The sequence below is a fragment of the Sinocyclocheilus grahami genome, unplaced genomic scaffold (genome assembly GCF_001515645.1).
Source record: "Sinocyclocheilus grahami isolate Dianchi unplaced genomic scaffold, SAMN03320097.WGS_v1.1 scaffold71.1, whole genome shotgun sequence".
NCBI lineage: Eukaryota > Metazoa > Chordata > Actinopteri > Cypriniformes > Cyprinidae > Sinocyclocheilus > Sinocyclocheilus grahami.
Window position 1 is genome coordinate 1,460,554 of NW_015505250.1, and position 19,569 is coordinate 1,480,122.

Here is a 19,569-nt window from a genome sequence, read left to right on the forward strand (position 1 = left end):
ACAGCGCTCTCTCCCACCTTCAATACCACGACTGAGGTGCCCTTGAGCAAGGCACCAAACCCCAACTGCTCCCCAGGCGCCACAGCATAAATGGCTGCCCACTGCTCCGGGTGTGTGTTCACGGTTTGTGTGTGTTCACTGCTGTGTGTGTGCACTTTGGATGGGTAAATGCAGAGCACTAATTCCGAGTATGGGTCACCATACTTGGCCACATGTCACATCACTTTCACTTTTCACTTTGAAAATCATCACAATTAAAAGAACCAAAGACTTAAACTACTTAATTCTGTGTGCATTGAATTTATTTAATACACAAGTTTCACAATTTGAGTTGAATTACTGAAATAAATGAACTTTTCCACGACATTCTAATTTATTGAGATGCACCTGTATATCCCACAATGCAACAATTCAGCTTTTAAGGAAAATGATGGTCATTGGTTGAAATGATAGGATTCATGCAGTATAGCATATTTTAAGAATGCTAATTTTTTATTTTAGACTTCAAATTATTGTATAACCTCAACAAAATAAAAAAAAACTCTACTACACATTTTAATTCCTATATTTTCTCAGGGTCTAACACATTGAATGCAAACATCACTAAAATGGTAGAAAGTGTCATGCCTCATCAAATAAGTACTCTGCTTTGAATAATGTGTGCTTTCAACGGGGAACACGCTTCTGTTTCCAATACAAGAGAGGAAATAATGACAACAATCCACATGACCGAACAATGAGAAAAGACCTTCGGATGCCCTGTGCATACTGAAGCAGCAAAACAAAAAGAAAAACACTTACATACCAATTTGCCTGTGAGGATGCATTCCTTGCCACTATCCATTAGACAAGCTTCCTCTCTTAATATTTTTATTATAGACATTTTTATTTTCTAAAGCGAATGGCTGATGGGATATTTGTATGATCTTATAACTTTTCTGTTTGTTGTGTGTTTTTCTGTTTTTGATGACTTACTGGAAAGCACATTGGTCAACGGAAGTTGTAATTAATTGTGCTATATAAATAAATTGTCATTGACATATGACTTGTATGCAATATTCCAAGTCTTCTGACCACATTGTACAAGTCAACTCAAAAATCCATTTAGTGTGATTTGTGAACAAACTCAGTTTGTGAAAATTATAGATTGAGGAACTGACTCAAAATAATGATTTGATCACAAATTGGGCATTGCTACTTCTCTCACAAATGAGTCTCAGATCATTCAGAGATTCATGACTTAAAATTGGATCCATTTCTCACACAAAAATACCAAATGACTTCAGAAGACATGGAATACATACAAAGCTCCTATGAACTACTTCTATGGTGCTTTTTGTTATTTTAGAGCGTTATATCTCCAGTTTGCGTTCATTTAAATTTTATTGAAAAAAGTAGACAGGGAAAAATTCATACAACTTTAGAACAATATGAGGGTGAGTAAATAATGGCATTATTTCAATTTTTGAGTGAACTGCTCATTCAAGGCACCTTAAAATAATCAATCAAATAACCTTACCAGCACTCTATATTTTGTTTTAACAAATGCAGGCTTTTTTCTCATCTGCCATTCCTCCCTCATTCTCTGCCTCTTCAGGCTAGAGAGCAGTGTGTCTATTTCCACCTCATCGACAGCAGCAAACGGAGCAAAATCCTTTTCTCCTAACGAAGAGGGAGAAGCATCGATTGTGTGGAGGGTCTTCTCTCCACACTTAATTAAATGAATTCTTCCAAGACTTCATTAGATGAGAGAGATTGAAATAGAAAGAGAGGGAGAGGGAGAGGTAGGTAGATAGATAGGAACCATGTCAGCAGATTAATGTACTGTATCACTTTTTCAGAGGGGGAGGAAAAGAGAGAGACAGAGCAAGCCTGGGAGCAAGGTACCTTCTGCCCCTGAGAACTTTTGAAACATGGTGTGTGTGGTGGCTGTAAAATTACATGCGCACTAAACTTCTGCAGCAAATGAGATTTGGCTGGCATTTAAAATATGTTATAAATTATCATAAAACCGCTAATTTATTTCACTCTCTTGGCAAATTAAAGGTGGTTCTGGTGCCCAAGACTTCAGCTATTTGATGCACTGAATGTGGTCTGAAAACAAGGCAGATGCACCGGGTGAAGATTAAAATGAGCTCTAAATATATACGGGTTGAGAGATCAAGAAAGGATAAGAACTGCAAAATGGTGCACTGACTATAAAAAGAGAGAAAGAGAAAGGAGATAGAGCAGGAAAAAGCAGGAGGTGGTAAGTTTTACTGTCAAATAGGACAGTATACACAAGAACAAAAACAAAGTAGAATTCCAAGTAATGCTTATGACAAATAATGCTTATTCATGCAAAACTGATGTTATGATGCTAGGTTTTTGAGGTACCAGGGCGCAAATCATTTTTATTATGTTGCTATGATGTTCTGGGTGGATGTTAGGTAGGTTAGCCAAGTCAAAAGTGTCCATTCAAGTCTTTATGGTATTGTGAGGTCCATGTTGGCAAATTGCTGATTTACCAATGAAATCTTTTATTCCTTTTCTTTTCATGGCTTAAACTGGACATGCACAGAGCTAATTAAAGGAATACTTAATTATTGCCATTTGTTGCTCATTTCCATTTCCATTTTATTATCTGAAGGTATTTCACACCTATCCAGGGCTGAAAAAAAGTGTTGTAATCACAACACAGCAATTAAACAGTTGTCATGCATATTTAAAGAGTGGATTTGAATAAACACTGCAAGTGATAAAGAAGAAAAATTACATTCAGAGAAATAGGAAGGGTGGGAAGAGGACAGAAATACATTTAATATATAAATAAATACTCTTCCAGAGCCACCTCAAGACGGCAATGAGAGCTTGTGTTAGTGTGTGTGTGTGGCTCCAGGGATTTGATGCATCTTTTTTTCTAAATGAAAACAAATGGCACAATCGACTGGAAGATAAACTGCTCTGCTTAGGCCACCATATCTGTCATCATTCCTCTCTATTCCTTTCAGTATGAGCACTCATAAATTAACAAATGCGATGAGGACACATCACCTCGCCAGCTGCCAAAGTCTGGGACAGCCACTGGATGGAAGCAAATTCCCTCCCTCACACTTTCTTTCTTTCTCTTTCTGTGAGTCCACTACTGAACCACGTCTCCTTATTAACTGCTGTGCCCTCCCCACCCACCCTGTAACCAATCTACAATGGCAAAGCTGCATAACTTTGCATTCCAAATCTACATTAGGAAACAAATTAAGATTCTGTTTACGTTCCAGAGCCAGAGAATTGCCGTCACTCTCTAAAAGCATCAATTTACTCCTGTGAAGCAGCGAATCAACTCGCATCAACTAAGTTAACCCTGAGCATGCTGAAAGAGTGAAAACTGAAAGTCAGAAAAGGCAGAAAATAAATTTTACAAGTTCAAATAAAACATCTAGCAAAATATCACTTACTATATTATTATATATAATTAAAATATATCTTTAATTCATCCATTGGTCATTATTGAATTATGTATATGCAGATAGACCGATATATGAATATACTGTAGATAGATAGATAGATACAGTGTGTATAGAAAATAATCACCCCCCCTTTAAAATAATCACATTTTGTTGCTTTGTAGCCTGAAATGAAGACTGAAACAGTTTTTGTTTTATCCAGCTGTATTTATTCAGTGCAACTTATAACATCCAAGTGAAAGATTTAACACTTTTCTATACCCACTGTAGATAGATAGTGTCAGATAGTGTCAGCTATAAGCCCAAATGTAAATATAGATTGATGGCTAGATATATACATAGATATGTACACTACCGGTCAAAAGTTTGGGATCAGAACGATTTTTAATGTTTTTTACAGGAGTTTCTTATGCTCATCAAGGCTGCATTTATTTGATCAAAAATACAGGAAAACATTTATTATTGTGAAATATTATTATGATGTAAAAAAAAACTTTTTTCTATTTTAATATACATTCAAATCTAATTTATTCCTGTGATGCAAAGTTGAATTTTCAGCATCATTACTCCAGTCTTCAGTGTCACATGATCCTTCAGAAATCATTCTAATATGCTGATTTATTATCAGTGCTGGAAACCTTTGTGCTGCTTAATGGGGTCATATGACGTTACTAAAAAGAACATTATGTTGTGTATTTGGTGTAATGCAATGTGTTTATGCGGTTTAAGGTTAAAAAAACACATTATTTTCCACATAATGTACATTATTGCTGCTCCTCTATGCCCCGCCTTTCTGAAACGCGTACATTTTTACAAAGCTCATCGTTCTGAAAAGCAAGGTGTACGCTGATTGGCCAGCTATCCAGTGCGTTGTGATTGGCTGAATACCTCAAGCGTGTGACGGAAATGTTACGCCCCTTAACATACTGTGATGCCATCTCCCTGAGCGCCGAAACAAAACCAATAAAATCAAAACCAATCTACACTACTCAAAACTCACATTTGAATGGTCAGTGGCAAATTCTTTAAATATTAAAAATTTACTTACGGCTGTGAGTAAGAAGTGCCAGACTGTCCTTGTAAAGTTGGAACTGCCCCACTTTATAGAACAGCCTTTGAGCACAGAGACCCATTGTAGGCTACTCTGCAGGTTCAGGAAACAGTCCTCCATAAAATGCGTCACACAGAGTCACACACTGCGGGCTTGAGTGAGGAACGGCCGGCGGGCTTGAGAACGGCGCGGCCGGCGGGCTTGCGGCAACCACATGTGATGACCCCGGGCTGGACTCTGCTTTGTCCACGGTGAAAGCCGATCCGGTGATCCACAGCGCGAAGTTGATGTATTTCCTCAGCGACCAGCACGGATCAGCTCTAGGCATGACGAAGCAGATATCGTCCTCTTTTGGAAGGCCAGACAAAGTAGTTTCGCTTTCTCAACTAAACACACAGCATTTCCACAACATGGCGGCGGCAACAACAATACTACAGCCAGAATAAAAGTTACGCCTTCTTTCTTTGCGTCAACATTTGGGAGGTGTTATACAAATCTTCCCACACAGTGACGTAGATATGTGGGGGCGTGCTTAAACGAGGTGTTTTAGGAGGCCGTGGACAAGTCTTAACTTTTATAAAGAATATCTCTTTGGATTTGAGAATTTAGTCTTTGCAACTTCACAGATCTTCTTTATGCACCAAGAGCTTGTAACACTCCAAAGAGAAAGGAAAAATTTTAATCACATCATATGACCCCTTTAATATTTTTTTGGAACCTGTGATACTTTTTTTCTGGAGTCTTTGATGAATACAATTTTAAAAAGACCATTTATTTAAAATAGAAATCTATATACACAGTAAAACAATATACACTACAGTTCAAAAGTTTGGGGTCAGTACATTTTTATTCTTTCTTTTTTTGAAGGAAATTAAAACTTTTATTCAGCAAGGATGTGTTAAATTGTTAAAAAGTGATAGCAAAGATTTATATTGTTAGAAAAGATTTATATTTTGAATAAATGCTGCTCTTTTTAACTTTTTATTCATCAAAGAATCCTTAAAAAAGTATCGCAGTTTCCAATAAAAAAAATAATTGGCAGCACAACTGTTGCCAACATTGATCATTCTAATAATAAATCAGCGTATTATAATGATTTCTTAAGGATCATGTGACACTTTATAATGGAGTAATGTCTGATGGAAATTCAGCTTTGTATCACAGAAATAAATTATATTTTAAAGGATATTAAAATAGAAACCATTATTTTATTGTAATAACAGTTTGCAAGATTACTGTTTTTCTGTCATTTTGATCAAATAAATGCAGCCTTGATGAGCATAAGAGACTTCTTTAAAAAACATTATAAGCCTTACTGATCCCAAACTTTTGACCGGTAGTGTATACATTAATTTACATTTAAATATTGATATGCAGATAGACCGATAGATATACTGAAAGGCTTGCACAAAGAAATCTGCTCTCTGTCCAAGCTGCAATATACAAAAGGCCCTATAAAATCAATTTAATTTTTTTCCAAATACTGTGTTTTCCATTTCAATTCACAACAGATGTTAAATCTTTAAATTAAAACATGGAAACAATTGTAAGATTTTCCTATAAAAATAATGTTTTAATATACTGTATTATTATTGTTAATGTTACTTTGAGAAGTACATTCTACTGTACAAGAGTAATATTGTAACATTGGGAGAACTCAAGCAGGATGTAAATGAAGGGGTACTTTACTGAACTAAACTAATAATAACATATTAACACGAGAAACCAAGGAACACCAATCACAAATAAAACTACAAATCAAGGACTACAAATCTAAACAAAGGAAATGGGAAACTAGAGTTACAACATAAAGGTCCAAACATTACGTTTTCACGTTTTCCACATCACAGAAATTATAGGGCTGTACATACAAGCTGAGGTAAAACTATTCTTAGTGATGGCCTTTATAAACAGTCCCGCTTCTACCTCAGTAAGGGATCTTAACAGCTGGCCTTTTATGCTCAAATGACTCTTAATGGTTCAACGGCTGAAAGTTTATCAAAAGGACATCTTTGAAATTAGATTTTTTTTTTTATTGACCAAATGTCTTCAAGATGCCATCACACTCATCAAAAACAAGAAGAATAGCTTTAGCCAGTTTATAAAACAATCAGAGGTCCTGACTGCTTGGATCCTTGCTGTTTGTGAGTCAAGTAATCCATCTTGTGGACATCCTTTGTTTTCATGTCTGTTAGCATTCTGTTCATTTTGTTCAACACACCCACTGAGACCATGCCATGTGCTGTTAGCAAGCTAGCAACTGGAACCCCAACTGAACAGCGATGGTAAGAATTACAACATGGTCATATTAATTAGAGCACTGGATGCTCTGAGATTAATCTGCCATATGTGACTAATCAAAATCTCTTAATTAAAGACCGTAGCATTGTCTCGTGATGAGCCTCAACGCTTCTGGGCTTCTTGAATTAACCTGCTATATACCCCTTTTTTGCACTTTACTCAAAGTTCTTGATTCAGACAGCTTTTCTATGAAGTTTATGTAGTATAAGACAACATGCTCTGAAACACTTCATCAGCCTTTGGCATGTGTTCAGAAGTCTTACGCTCACTAGAGACAGGCCGTCAGCTTTGCTTTCTGCTTGCACTCCCCGGTCAGGGTCACTATCAACATGACCAACGATTTGATTGACTGAGAGCTTTAGGAGATTAAAGTCATTTTGTAAATCCAACACAGAATTAGTTACTGTATTTGAAGTAAAACTGGACCTACATTTATTGGATTTAGATCTGAATGAGACACATTTTACTTAAGGGGATAGTTCACCAAATAATCGATTTTCTGTCAATGTTACTTTCTTTTTTCTGTGGAACAAAAAGGAACATATTATGAAAAATGTCTTTTTCACCCACATAATGATAGTCAATGAGGTCAATGTTGTTGTGACTTCAGTGTTCTTCAAAAGATCTTCAATCATTTTTGCAGAAGAAAGAAAAACAGATGTTTGGAACTGCCCCACGCAAGCTTATATATTCAGTATGATTTTCAATTATCCTCCTAAACAAAATGTTTGTGTTTATTTTAATCTTAAAATCCTAAAGGCCTCTTTTCAATTCAATTCTCAAAACTCTGGCCATTTGATAATACCTAGAATATCAAAATCAACTGCAGGGGACAGATCCTTTTCCGATTTAGCGCCCAAACTCTGAATAACCTACCTAACATTGTTCGGGAGGCAGACACACTCTTGCAGTTTAAATCTAGATTAAAGACCCATCTCTTTAACCTGGCTTACACATAACACACTAATACGCTTCTAATATTCAAATCCGTTAAAGGATTTTTAGGCTGCATTAATTAGGTCAACCGGAACCGGGAAAACTGAGCTGAATTCAATGATGAACTGCCTTTAACTGAAAAATTAGTGTTTACTATTGTCATTTTGCATTATTGACACACTATTTTCCTAATTAATGCTGTTCAGTTGCTTTGACACAATCTGTATTGTTAAAAGCACTATATAAATAAAGGTGACTTGACTTGACTTCAAGTAAGTATTTGGCAGATTACTATATACTGGCTAGGATATCCACCAAATAGCATGAACATACCCACAAATCTACAGAGCACATTTCTTTCACAGAATGGAACCTTATTACATTGAAGAATCTCCACATTGATCACTCTGAAAACATGCATTTAATCGCCACATATGGCCGTTGCTCCAACTGTGCATATAGCACACACTGGGTGGCCATTGCAGACTTTAGGTTGATTGAGGAAGAGAAACTGCAAAGCACGGTACGCATAATCTCAGTTAATACTTCTTCACCAAGAGAAGCCATTTTAATCATCTGCTGCACAAACCCCCCTCCCTTCACTCTGCCACATGTTGACTTCAACATCATTAAAACAGTTTTTATGGTGGCTGGATGACATAGTAATCTAAATAGATTGAAAATTAAATATAAACCATGGGTAGACTTTCTTTTGTTTATTTCATTGCTTCAAGTCCATGTGGAGGAGCAAGAAACATCAGAGTGCTACAGTGCCATCTTTTGGTTCCGCCTTTTCACCTCGAATTTTCAAAAGGACATTGAACCAAAATGAAAGAATAAAATGACATGGAATATGACAACCTTTTCTAATACTAGAAGTACTAAAGCTTGCCCCGCACTACTTGTAATGATATTTACTTGTAAAGTAAATATCAAAAAATTCGATTTGATTGTGATACTTTAATATTTAAATATTCTGAATAGTTCATTTTCATATTTTACTGTCTGCCACCAATATAATATAATAATAACACAAGACAACAGATGCTTAATATGCAAATGCTAGCCACTGCCAGAAACCATAAAAACAGCCATCATCTGCGTTTTGGGGTTTGCAAAATCGCGTTGCATTGTTAAATGTTCTGCTTCTCAGTCAAGCTCAGAGGAGGACCAAAACAAAACCGTGAGCTTTGAGATCTGTGCCTTTGTTCTTCTCTTTGTGGGCTGTCTCTTTCTCACAACAACACTTTGCCATCAAAAAAGACGCCAAAGCACTTGAAAAAGGTGGCGAAGAATAAGCAGTTGAGAGGCGAACACGCTCATTATGGTGGGACTTGAGAAAACAGCCCTGGAGAAGTGCTATTTGAAGTGATTATCTGCAATTAAATTCAGCTGATGCATCAACGGCTCGTTGCTGTTAGGTGGCTTGGCAAGGACAGAGCAGAAATTTACAGAAGCTGACGACAAATTGGTCCCTGGACATTTCCTCAACTTTCTTTCAACCCTAACACATGCACACTGATTTCAAATGGCTAAAAGCGGGACGGTCAGAGAGGCAGTTGGCATGCTGGCATGGCAGGAAGTGAGTAATAGCTAAATAGAGGTCTGGGTCTGGCTATTTGGCCCTCTGTGGCTTGTGTCTTGCTGTCTGGACTGGAGCAGATGAGCAGCTAAAAGCTCAGAGAGTATGCGTGACCATCTGCCATCTCTGTTTTGCTCTCTGCTTAATAGATTTGGATGTGTATGTGTGTAAATGAGACATGGAGGGAGGAGAAGTGATCCAAAAAAAAGAGAGAGAGAGAGAGAGAAAGACCAAAAGCATCTCTTGCTCTGCTTCCTACTCTATCATGGACTCTTTCCCCGTCTCCCTATCTGCTGTCACATACATACGCACAAGAGCAAGACAGAGGTAATAGACTCTCATACCAATGAGCTAATGTTGTGGCATTCTGACAGTTCCAGCTTGTGGCCTGAAATTGACCCCCAGACTCCAGCTATACAGTCTGAAAACCTCCATTTACAACACCACAGGCTGCTGTACAGCACCCCATCAAACACACAACCAGCCAAAGGCAAAAATGTTGCTAAACAACTGCGCTTATCAAGAGCAACACTGCCACCTATCGGTGGGAAATCTACCAGCTGCTGTTAAATGTGATATTTACAGAAGAATCCAACTGTTATTTTTTGCCACACAATCAGGGCCAGTTGCACTTCCACAACTTTTGACATGGAACAGCGGAAACATGAATTTATTACGGGACAATCTCACTGGAGCAATCTGGGGTTAAAGGAGCAACAGATCAAGGAGCACATTAATAGTTGAGGTGTATAAAGGTGAAACAATCCAATTGCTGCTTTTGTAAAAATTTATATTTACAAAAGACTATAGCATTTAGCAATACAACAAATATTCTTTACTTTTGATCAGAATACACACATACACACACAGTGTCAAGAATACATTTCTAAACCCTTTGAAATTATCTGAATTTCTGCATTGATTATTTATAAGATGTGGTCTGATCTTCATCTAAGGACAATCTGACTAAACTAATCATTTTAATAAAGACATTAAGTGATCATTGACAGGGCAGGAAACTTACAATAGTACAAAACACATTAATCAGACTGAACTTCAAATTCACATGAAATTAAAAAGTGCATCTACCCTGACTAAGTTCCATAGCGTTACAAGTCATGACACACTCCAGTCTTGAACCTACATCCCTGTAGAAGCAATACAGATCCATGTGCTACACCACAGCTCTGACTAGCGGCAGAATATTTATTTGTCTCTTATTAAGTACTTACAGAATACTTGACCTTTTTTCGCTGCACAGTTAATAGGACAAAAGCATTAGATCAAAAATCTGCTATCAGGACAGAAATCTATGTGTGTGTGGCATTGTAGGAGGTTATTTAGTTGACTAACCAGCAATGTCTTCCTCTCTATTTAGCAGCACATGGAGCCACGGTGATGCACAGAGCTAAAGTGATATTGTTTTTCCACCTCACAAGCAGACTACTTCACTGACTGCCACAGTTTACACAGAAGGCTGCTGTTCAGAGAAGAGCAGACTGGATTCACTGCAATCTTTCTCAGATCACTGTGGATGAACAAATTAGTTATAGAGGTAGAATCGATACTGTGCTCTTGCAACTACAGTGGATTCTGGGAGAGAAGCATGCAAGCTGTGAGAGCTTAGTAATATCAAATTATAAAACCTGTTCTCCATTTTGACTGAAGGTATATCGTATATTTTATGGTTTACATGCACATTAAAAAAGTGCCACATACAGGTTTGCGAGTAAATGATCAATCCTGTTAACCCCTACACTTGGTGGGATGTGACATTTAATTTCATCACCATTTCCTTAAATTAATGTTCGAAAAGAAAATGAAAAAGCATTTTATTCATGTGTGCAAATTACCAACCCCAAGAATATTGTGGATTTCTTTCCAACGATTAGCCCACTGTTCTGTCAGCTCCTGAACCTGAGGAAAAATAAGCAAGATCCTCTGCATTATTTCTATAAAACAAAATACATATAAATGTGTCTACTGGATTGTGATGGTAAAGCATAAGTAAATATTAGTGCCACAATCACAAAAATGAATATAAATAAATACAGCCAATCTAAAATCTTAGTTGTGGGTCATGCATATTCACATCCAAACATTAGAGGAAGAGCAGCATAATATAAAATTAAAATAGAAACAACAATGCTGCTGCTGACCTCCTCTAACACAAAAGCTTTAATTATCTCCTTAAATCAGCATTCATTATACTTAAACAGCCATGAGATGTGGGCAAATCAAAGAGAGATCTGCTGCAATGCTCGGTTTTACCTAACTTTTAATCACCAGAAGATCTGCTCAAGTAGTCTGGGGATATGCAGAGAAATTGAGACACTTACTCTGGCTTCATCCTGATGAAGCCTCTCCTCCACACTCGACCCTGAAGGCTGTTCAACCGACACCATCTGAAAGAAAGAGGACTGAAGCATTTAAATCATGTGCCCACTAAGAAACAAAACAAAGGCTGTAAATACATCTTAATGGTGTATAAAACATCTGTACACATATCCAAACAATAAAAGGCTGTGGGCGATGTTAGCTCAAAAAGCATGCATAGACTTCACAGAAGTATGTCATTTGGACCATTTTGACATAATATTTTCTGTGTCTTATGATTTGGGAAGCACTAATTCTTCTGTAGGAAAATTGCTCAAAGGTTGCTTTCATAGCATTTGTCATTAGGGAACTCCCAAAATTGCTTAGGATAAAGAAAAGTGCACAAAATAATTCACAGATAAATGATAAAAAAAATAAAAGTTCATACGGAAATCTTAACAAATCCGAGCACAGTTTGAGCCATCATTGAGGTCTTTTCAGAAACTCGAAGAGACGTGAGAATACTAGGGTCATATTCCTATTCTCACAAGAGAAATAAGAGAAGCTAGAGACTCTATCTCCATCTTATTGCTGTCTAAGAGAAACAGAGATATTAAAGAGATCTCATTTGTGATTTTTTCATTCCTACAAACTAATCCTGGCATACCATATAACACTGATAATATACAAATTGATATTCAGCCTGTGATGTCTGAGGAGGATGAAGTGAAATTTAAATCACCTGATTTCCTGCAGACAGCAGCGCTTTCAGGCGGGCAATCTCAGCTCGCAGCTCTCTGATTATCTTTACATTGCTGTCCTCATTCACAGTGGGCTTGTTTAAAATGTTCTTGGCTCGGCTGGCATAATGAAGCGTGTTCAGAGTTTCGCTATAGTTTATGTCAGCAGGTGAGATGGCTGAAGTGACAAAAGAGATGAAGCAAAATGAACATAATAAAGGTGAGAAATCTTGATTCAGAATATTAAAAAGTAGAAGCAGCAGATCAATGTATAACGGCACAATGAGACAATCTTAAGAGTTAATCTTAATGAAAAAATTTACATTTCAGTCTGCCACTTTTTCTTGTGGCCTTTTAGAGTGCTTTTTGAGCCTTTTTTTATTTAAAAAAATTTTTTGGAGCTTGACAGCCCAAATGTAAGTTTGTAAAAGTTTTGTTTTATGGAAAAGAGCAGCTTGAACTTTCTGCAAAATAACTTTTTATTTTAATTAATTTAATTATTTTTACATTTTTATGGAAGAAAAAAATAATCCTGCATGCTTGAAGAAACTTGAGGGTGTGTAGAACTATGACACAGTGATACATGTGACTTCTTACATACTAGCTATCATGATGGTTTTGAAGTTCCTTCTAAGACTGTCCTTTAGGAGCCAGGTAAGCACAGAGTCTCGATATGGAACAAAGTTAGCTTCTTTTTCATTCTATCACCAACAGACAGATCAGCTGTGACAACAGAAATACAGAAATAAAGAATATTCACTGAACAAACAAATCAAAGGTCATGTAATCTTAACCTGATACATATCCTTTGGTAACTTTCTGAAGGTTGTTGGTTTACCTAAAGTAGAGATGACAATGCACAGAGTAACCAAAGATCTATAGATGTTGTTTTGCCTTCCTTCAGTCGGATGCCAGTAGCCTGTGTGGCATTAGCTCTTTCGCTTCCTGCCAGGTCAACTAGGTGTACTTTACTCACCATCTCACATGGTAACTCTGCATCAAACATAGCCTATAAGGACATATTTTGGTATATGTTATAGTCAGATAATTCTCATTTCAAAATTCAAAGCACCGAACCAAAATGCAATAGGGAAAAGAAACAGGCAAAAAGGAAAGATTGGAAAAGCTTAATGCTGTATGACAGCTGATCCCCTGGAGTGTCTAAAATGATCATGAATACATAAAAATAGCTGGATTTACTGATTTATAACCAACAAGACCTTACACGGTTTAAAATATTAGTCTCATAACATGGAAAAACTGAGAAGACAGACAGAATAAAATAAAGAGATGAAACTGAAAAAAGGCTATGTTTGGAGCAGCATACTATCATAATACTCTATTTCTAGTGTGCTGGATAAACTGGAAGTAATATCAACCATGATTTTTAGCATCTCTTTCTTAACTCGTTATTTGATCATAAGAGTATTTCCAAATGTTAAAACATTAAAACATTTAAATAAAAACAAAATAAAAATGTAAAATGACCATTTTTATATCCAAGGAGATTACTGAATCCCACTCAAAACATTTGAAACATTTCTTGTGGAATAATGCCTACTGATGAACTTTTTACTGACTGTATACTGCTGAGTGCAGACTATTTTTAATATAGTACATATTGTGCAATAATTAGTAATCTAGTATTCTAAACATATCCATCGACACACTATCTAGACTCAAAGGTCACTCCGATATAACTCATGCATAATAAAATCGCAATGATATCCGTGTATCATTACCTAGACCTCCCCAACATAAACAGAAAATGGAGAAAGCTCACTGGATAATACAAACAGGGAGATGATAACTTCAAGCTGCGACGGCTATCTGCACAAATGCACAAACAGAGAGGCAGATGGCATTCAGCATAGGGTAAATGGACTTGCGACCTTGATGAAGCGAATGGTGAAAGTGGCGTGGGATCGGCTGCTGACATGGTTCATGCCTGTGCTGGCAGTGGCACGTCTTCTGTTGCCCTCCTGCATCAACTAGCCAACCTCAGTATAGTTCTGCACATGGTGTCTGGAGAGGGCAAGACAACATATATGTGCACATATACAGAACATAAGAGAAATATAAACAACAGTTTGTACAGTTTGCAACATTTTGATAACGCTGTTTTAGTATTCAGTAAAGTAACATTAAAACATGAGCATGTTGTCAATCATCATGATGTGAGGTGCTGTTTTATAGTCATTTTACCCTCCACATGTGGTCCATCTTTAGGATGTTCCCTCACTCTAAGCTCACAGCCTCGTCTCTGTGCTCAAAGTAGCTGGAAGCACAAAGCATCAAAGGCAAGAACAAAGCAGTGAAAGTTTGCTCTTGAAACATGACTTTATCTCAGAATGTACAGCAACGACTACGATTGTAGGATATAATGGGATAAAATGTTGTCACCACAAAAACTTCAACACTGACTCCAATAATAAGGCTGGTTTTAAGTGACGCACATTCCAGCAATTTTGCTAAATACCTCTGGTTTAGTTTATATTTTGGTTTAATAGCTTATTTGCTAGCTTATAAAATTGTCTTTGTTTTGACTTAATCATTCGTATAGCAATTGCCTGGAACTCTCAAATCAATTACCTTCCGCTGTTTGAATATCACTGTGTAAATAAAATGATTGAAAACTCTGACGTGATGGAACACGGCGACTTGACAAGAAATTAGATGCCACACAATTCCCCTGAATCTGAGTATGCGGCAGTATATCAAAACAGAGCTTATTACAGCAATCGTGGGTGAGGGGGAAAAAGTCTCGCCAGTCAGAAAAGAATTAAAATCCCACAAGATGATAAACCTATTTCGGGCTGTCTGCAGAAATGTGAATGTTTAAACAGGCTACTGAAATGAAAGACAGATTGGTCCCTCTTCATCTCCTAATGAAGCTAGAGAGAGAGACAGCATGGGTTTGCGCTCAATACAAACTAACAGTGAACTAATTAAAATGTGAGTCGGAAATCTTGAATGCCTCTTCTGCTAGAACAGTCCCCAGTGAATGAGCACTGTTTAAAGGAGGGAAGCCAGGTAGTTAAACTCCATCTTGCAGGCATTTAGAAACCACTGTCATAATGCAGGAGAAGTCAGTTAGAAAGGGTAAAGAAAGCGAGTCTTTTGTCCATTGATGAGGACAGGTCTCACTCAAGGGTGTGACTAGGCTATTGAACTTCATTCGCTAATATTTTGGTTTTGTTTGAAAGCACTGGGACCTCTTTTTTAGTACTTCAGCAATCCTAATTGCAATAGCAATTGATTTAATATGCAATAACTGTATTTTAAGACCTCATTTATACCACAAGCAAGAGACGTAACTCGAGTCGACAGTTTCATTTTTTTTACAATGGGCACATTCACATCTAGAAGTCCGCACAAGCAAATAGCTTGTAATGAAATGTGGACTCAAACAGTCCATTTTGTTACAACATGCAACACAGCAGATATTTTACAATTGATATTATTTTGTACAATTTCTGACTTATTATATCCATAAGAATGTGTTTGACTTTTGCCAAACATACCAACCCTACTGCAGGCAAATTGAACAGGCTTACATTACTGTTCACAAGTTTGGGTCTGTTAGTTGTTTTTTTAAGGTGTGTGTGTGTGTGTGTGTGTGTTTTGTTTTGTTTAGTTTTATTTTTGTTTTTGGAAAGAAATTAATAGAAAGAAATACATTTTTATCCATCAAGATATTGTACCAAAAGGGACAGTAAAGACATTTATTATGATATTACAAAATATATTTTATTTCAAGTAAATGCTGCTTTTTTAATCTTTGAATTGAATTATGAAAAAAATTATCCCCCCCCCCCCAAAAAAAATAAAGTAGCACAACTGCTTTCAAAATTGATAAGAAATATATTTTTGAGCAACAAATCATCATATTATAATGATTTCTGAAGGATCACGTGACACTGAAAGCTGCTGAAAATTCCATTTTGAAATATAATTAAATAAATAAATAAAAACATATATTGTTTTTACTGTAGTTATGATCAAGCAAATGGGGTCTTGGTGACCATAAAATACTTCTTTCAAATCCTACTGACCCCAAACGCAGTAGCGTATAAAACTATAAACATGTTCAGAGTATAACTGAACTGGGCTAGCCAGGTCACAGTTTATCTCTGATGTCTAAAATAACATTTAATAGGTCTAGTCACACCCCTGGTCTCACTGTCTGTCTCTCTCTCATCTAATCTACCACATGGGCTGTTATCGAGAAGCCACTATGATAACTGCTTTAGGTGGAAGCAGACGGAGGCTGTACACTGACATTCCTGATCATCTGGTTGTAATTACACTCCTGCTATCTTACAATGCCCATAAGAAAGGACAAGCTGCCAGAATGGACGCCTCCTTTACACACTGCAATCTGCCTGTCCTTCTCCCTAGGATTTTGATGGGATCATCAACCTACAATAAACCACCATGGAGCAAATGATGGGAGCAGACGCTGACAACTGTGGTCATGTAGGTATAGCTCTCTTGACACGTCTGAATTACTTATGTTACTCTTTTGGCATTTGGTTATGCTATTATCTAGACATATCACATTCATACCTGACCTCCATGTGAAATAATGCTTTGTCTTTCTGTAACACTCCACTGATGTGGTGGAACAGCCCCTCACAGATCCGTGGAATCAGTCCATAATCATCCTGAGAGAGGGGAAGTAGAAAATTGGTCGTTAAATGTAGCCAGGTGGTTAAGGAAATGGACCGAAAGATTGCAGGTTCAAACCCCACAAGGGATTACCAATGTGACCGTTAACAAAAAGATATTTTGCAGAATGTTTCAACAGCTTTTTTTCATACAGTGCTGCTTTGGACCCCACTGACTTTCATTGTATAAATAATAAAAAAAAAATGGGAGCCATTTTCATAATATCTTCTTTTTAGATCCACAGAAGAAAGAAAGCCATACAGGTCTGGAACGATGTATGGGTGAGTAAACAATGACAGAAGTGTCATTTTTGGTGTAAACTATTCATTCAAGCAAGACAAGTTTTAACAAATAAAGTGTCAGCTAAATGTGGTTAAGTTGTATTTTTATTGCAAAAATAAATATTTGAATCACAACATGGAGTATATTTACTAGCTAATAAACTGTCAGTTAACCAAAGTAGCTGCAAAGACAGAGCTAAGCTTGACCCAGGTCAGAAATAATAGACAATGTTAGAATGTACATAAGACATTTTGTATCATTTAAGAAGAACGAGCAAATATGTGACACTGTGCAGTCAAATCCTGCTGTAAAAATAACCAGTAAACTCATGAATCTTGCAATTTATGTGTCATTAATGTAACCTAGTCATGTATAGCTTTTCACATTAAGCTGGAATAAGAGAAAGTATTTCTACATAATCATCTTTAAAATAAAATAAATAAACTTACATAAAAAAAAAAATTCGAAAAGTATTGCATAACGCACATTTTAGAACAGAGAATGCTTTCCCTTGGTGCTTTTGCCCTTTCAAACATCCACACAATTTAGACGTTTTGATTTCAGCTCTCTCTCTCTCAACTATTTCTTCACTCTGCGCTTTTCACCAGCATTGAATAAATCAGAACTCCATTAGAGTCTGAACACTAGTTTCCCCTCTGATCTGCAATGGCGCCTTTTAATTACTACCCAGGACAAAGGGGGGTTATCAGACAGAATAGAATGATTATCATCAAAATAAATCTGAATGAGTCTCTCGGATGACAGACCGATGCTGGTTATAATTATGTGTTCTTCATATTCTGCCCTTGTCACATTTTCTGATTACTCATGAGAAGCATGCAGTGAAATCAGCAGATCAGCAGTCACTGGGGTTGAGAACCACTATGTCCATCTTCTGAAGAGTAGGAGTGTTTTACTAGCTGTGATTGGAAGGTTTTGAAATTACACTCGAGTAGGAGACTGTAATGAGATGTGAACCTAACCGGGTTGCCCATCATGGTGTAGGACTTTCCTGAGCCTGTCTGGCAATAAGCAAAGATGCAGTTATTGTAACCCTCAAAAGCAGTTTGCAGGACATCGGTGCCAAGATCTTTGAAAATCTGAAATGACAGATGACAAAAAGAAAATCACTACATGAGCTAAAGAGTTACTTTCTTTAGTACTTACACACCTGGAATCTCTATTTGCTGTACAAAAACAACTATTTTTAGTCATTGATGAGATCTTACTGGAAATGATATTCTAAGGTTTTCAAAGCATGAGTAACAGCTCTGCTAGCCTCCATACAATTGCAGATAAGGTAAATAAACAAATTAGCAAAATGAGGCATTTATGTTGTCAGTAATTCATGCTTCAACTTGAAATAGATGACACTGAAAACTAAAAAAAAGAAACTTGACAATAAGCATAAGAACAGCTAGTTCTATGAGTGCTGGAACACTTCTTTAATTCTTATTACTGGGCACATGTACCTTTTCCTGGGGCACAAAGTTTGGACTTGTGCTGTTCATTTAATCATAAGGGAAATCATATGAGAAAGACTTCATGCTCTCTCCAAGTGGTTCTCCAGTCATGCAGTGGCAGTTCTCCTACAAAGCATAAATCATTTTTTTATAGAATATTATAAGATATCTTACACGTCACTTTGCCAGCTACTAATGCACATAAACAAAAATCTATTAAATCTCAACTGAATGACTCACTTTCATGTTGAGGACAGAGGAATGACTTTGCCTGAAAGGTCCTTCTCCCTAAGAGAGAGAGAAAGAGAGAGTTAGAGAAATATCATTGTCAAAACAGCCATCTATGATAAAGAAACGTCACTGATTTTTTTTGCATAATAACTATTTTTCAATCAGTAAAAAAACGAACTTGTATAAAGTAAAATAATTATAACTGAGAGCTGCTCTCCAGTGAAATAGATTCTTGAGATTAATTAATAAATACATGAATCTTTCAGCAGTATTGTCAGAGAGTTTAATCGATATTTCGACTTACTAATAGCCTAGGCTATTAATACTATTGTGTAGACACAATTATTTTCCACGTCGCGCCAAATTGCTAGTAAAACAAACCAGCGTTTATAATGCTATCTAATAATAAATAAAGTAGGTAAGTTATTCCACTAGTAGCTATGTTGATTTTGAGCAGTCGCACTAACCTTTGGCTCAGCAGACGGACCCGCCGCAACGCAACGCAACGCAACACAACGCAACGCGCCGCGCACAGACGCCATGGGTCACCCAT

The 19,569-nt window shown here is 36.8% G+C and overlaps 1 pseudogene; it reads right to left on the minus strand.

Annotated features, from left to right (window-relative positions):
* Positions 1 to 19,569, minus strand: part of LOC107585525 (uncharacterized) — a 36,224-nt pseudogene extending 16,655 nt beyond the window's left edge.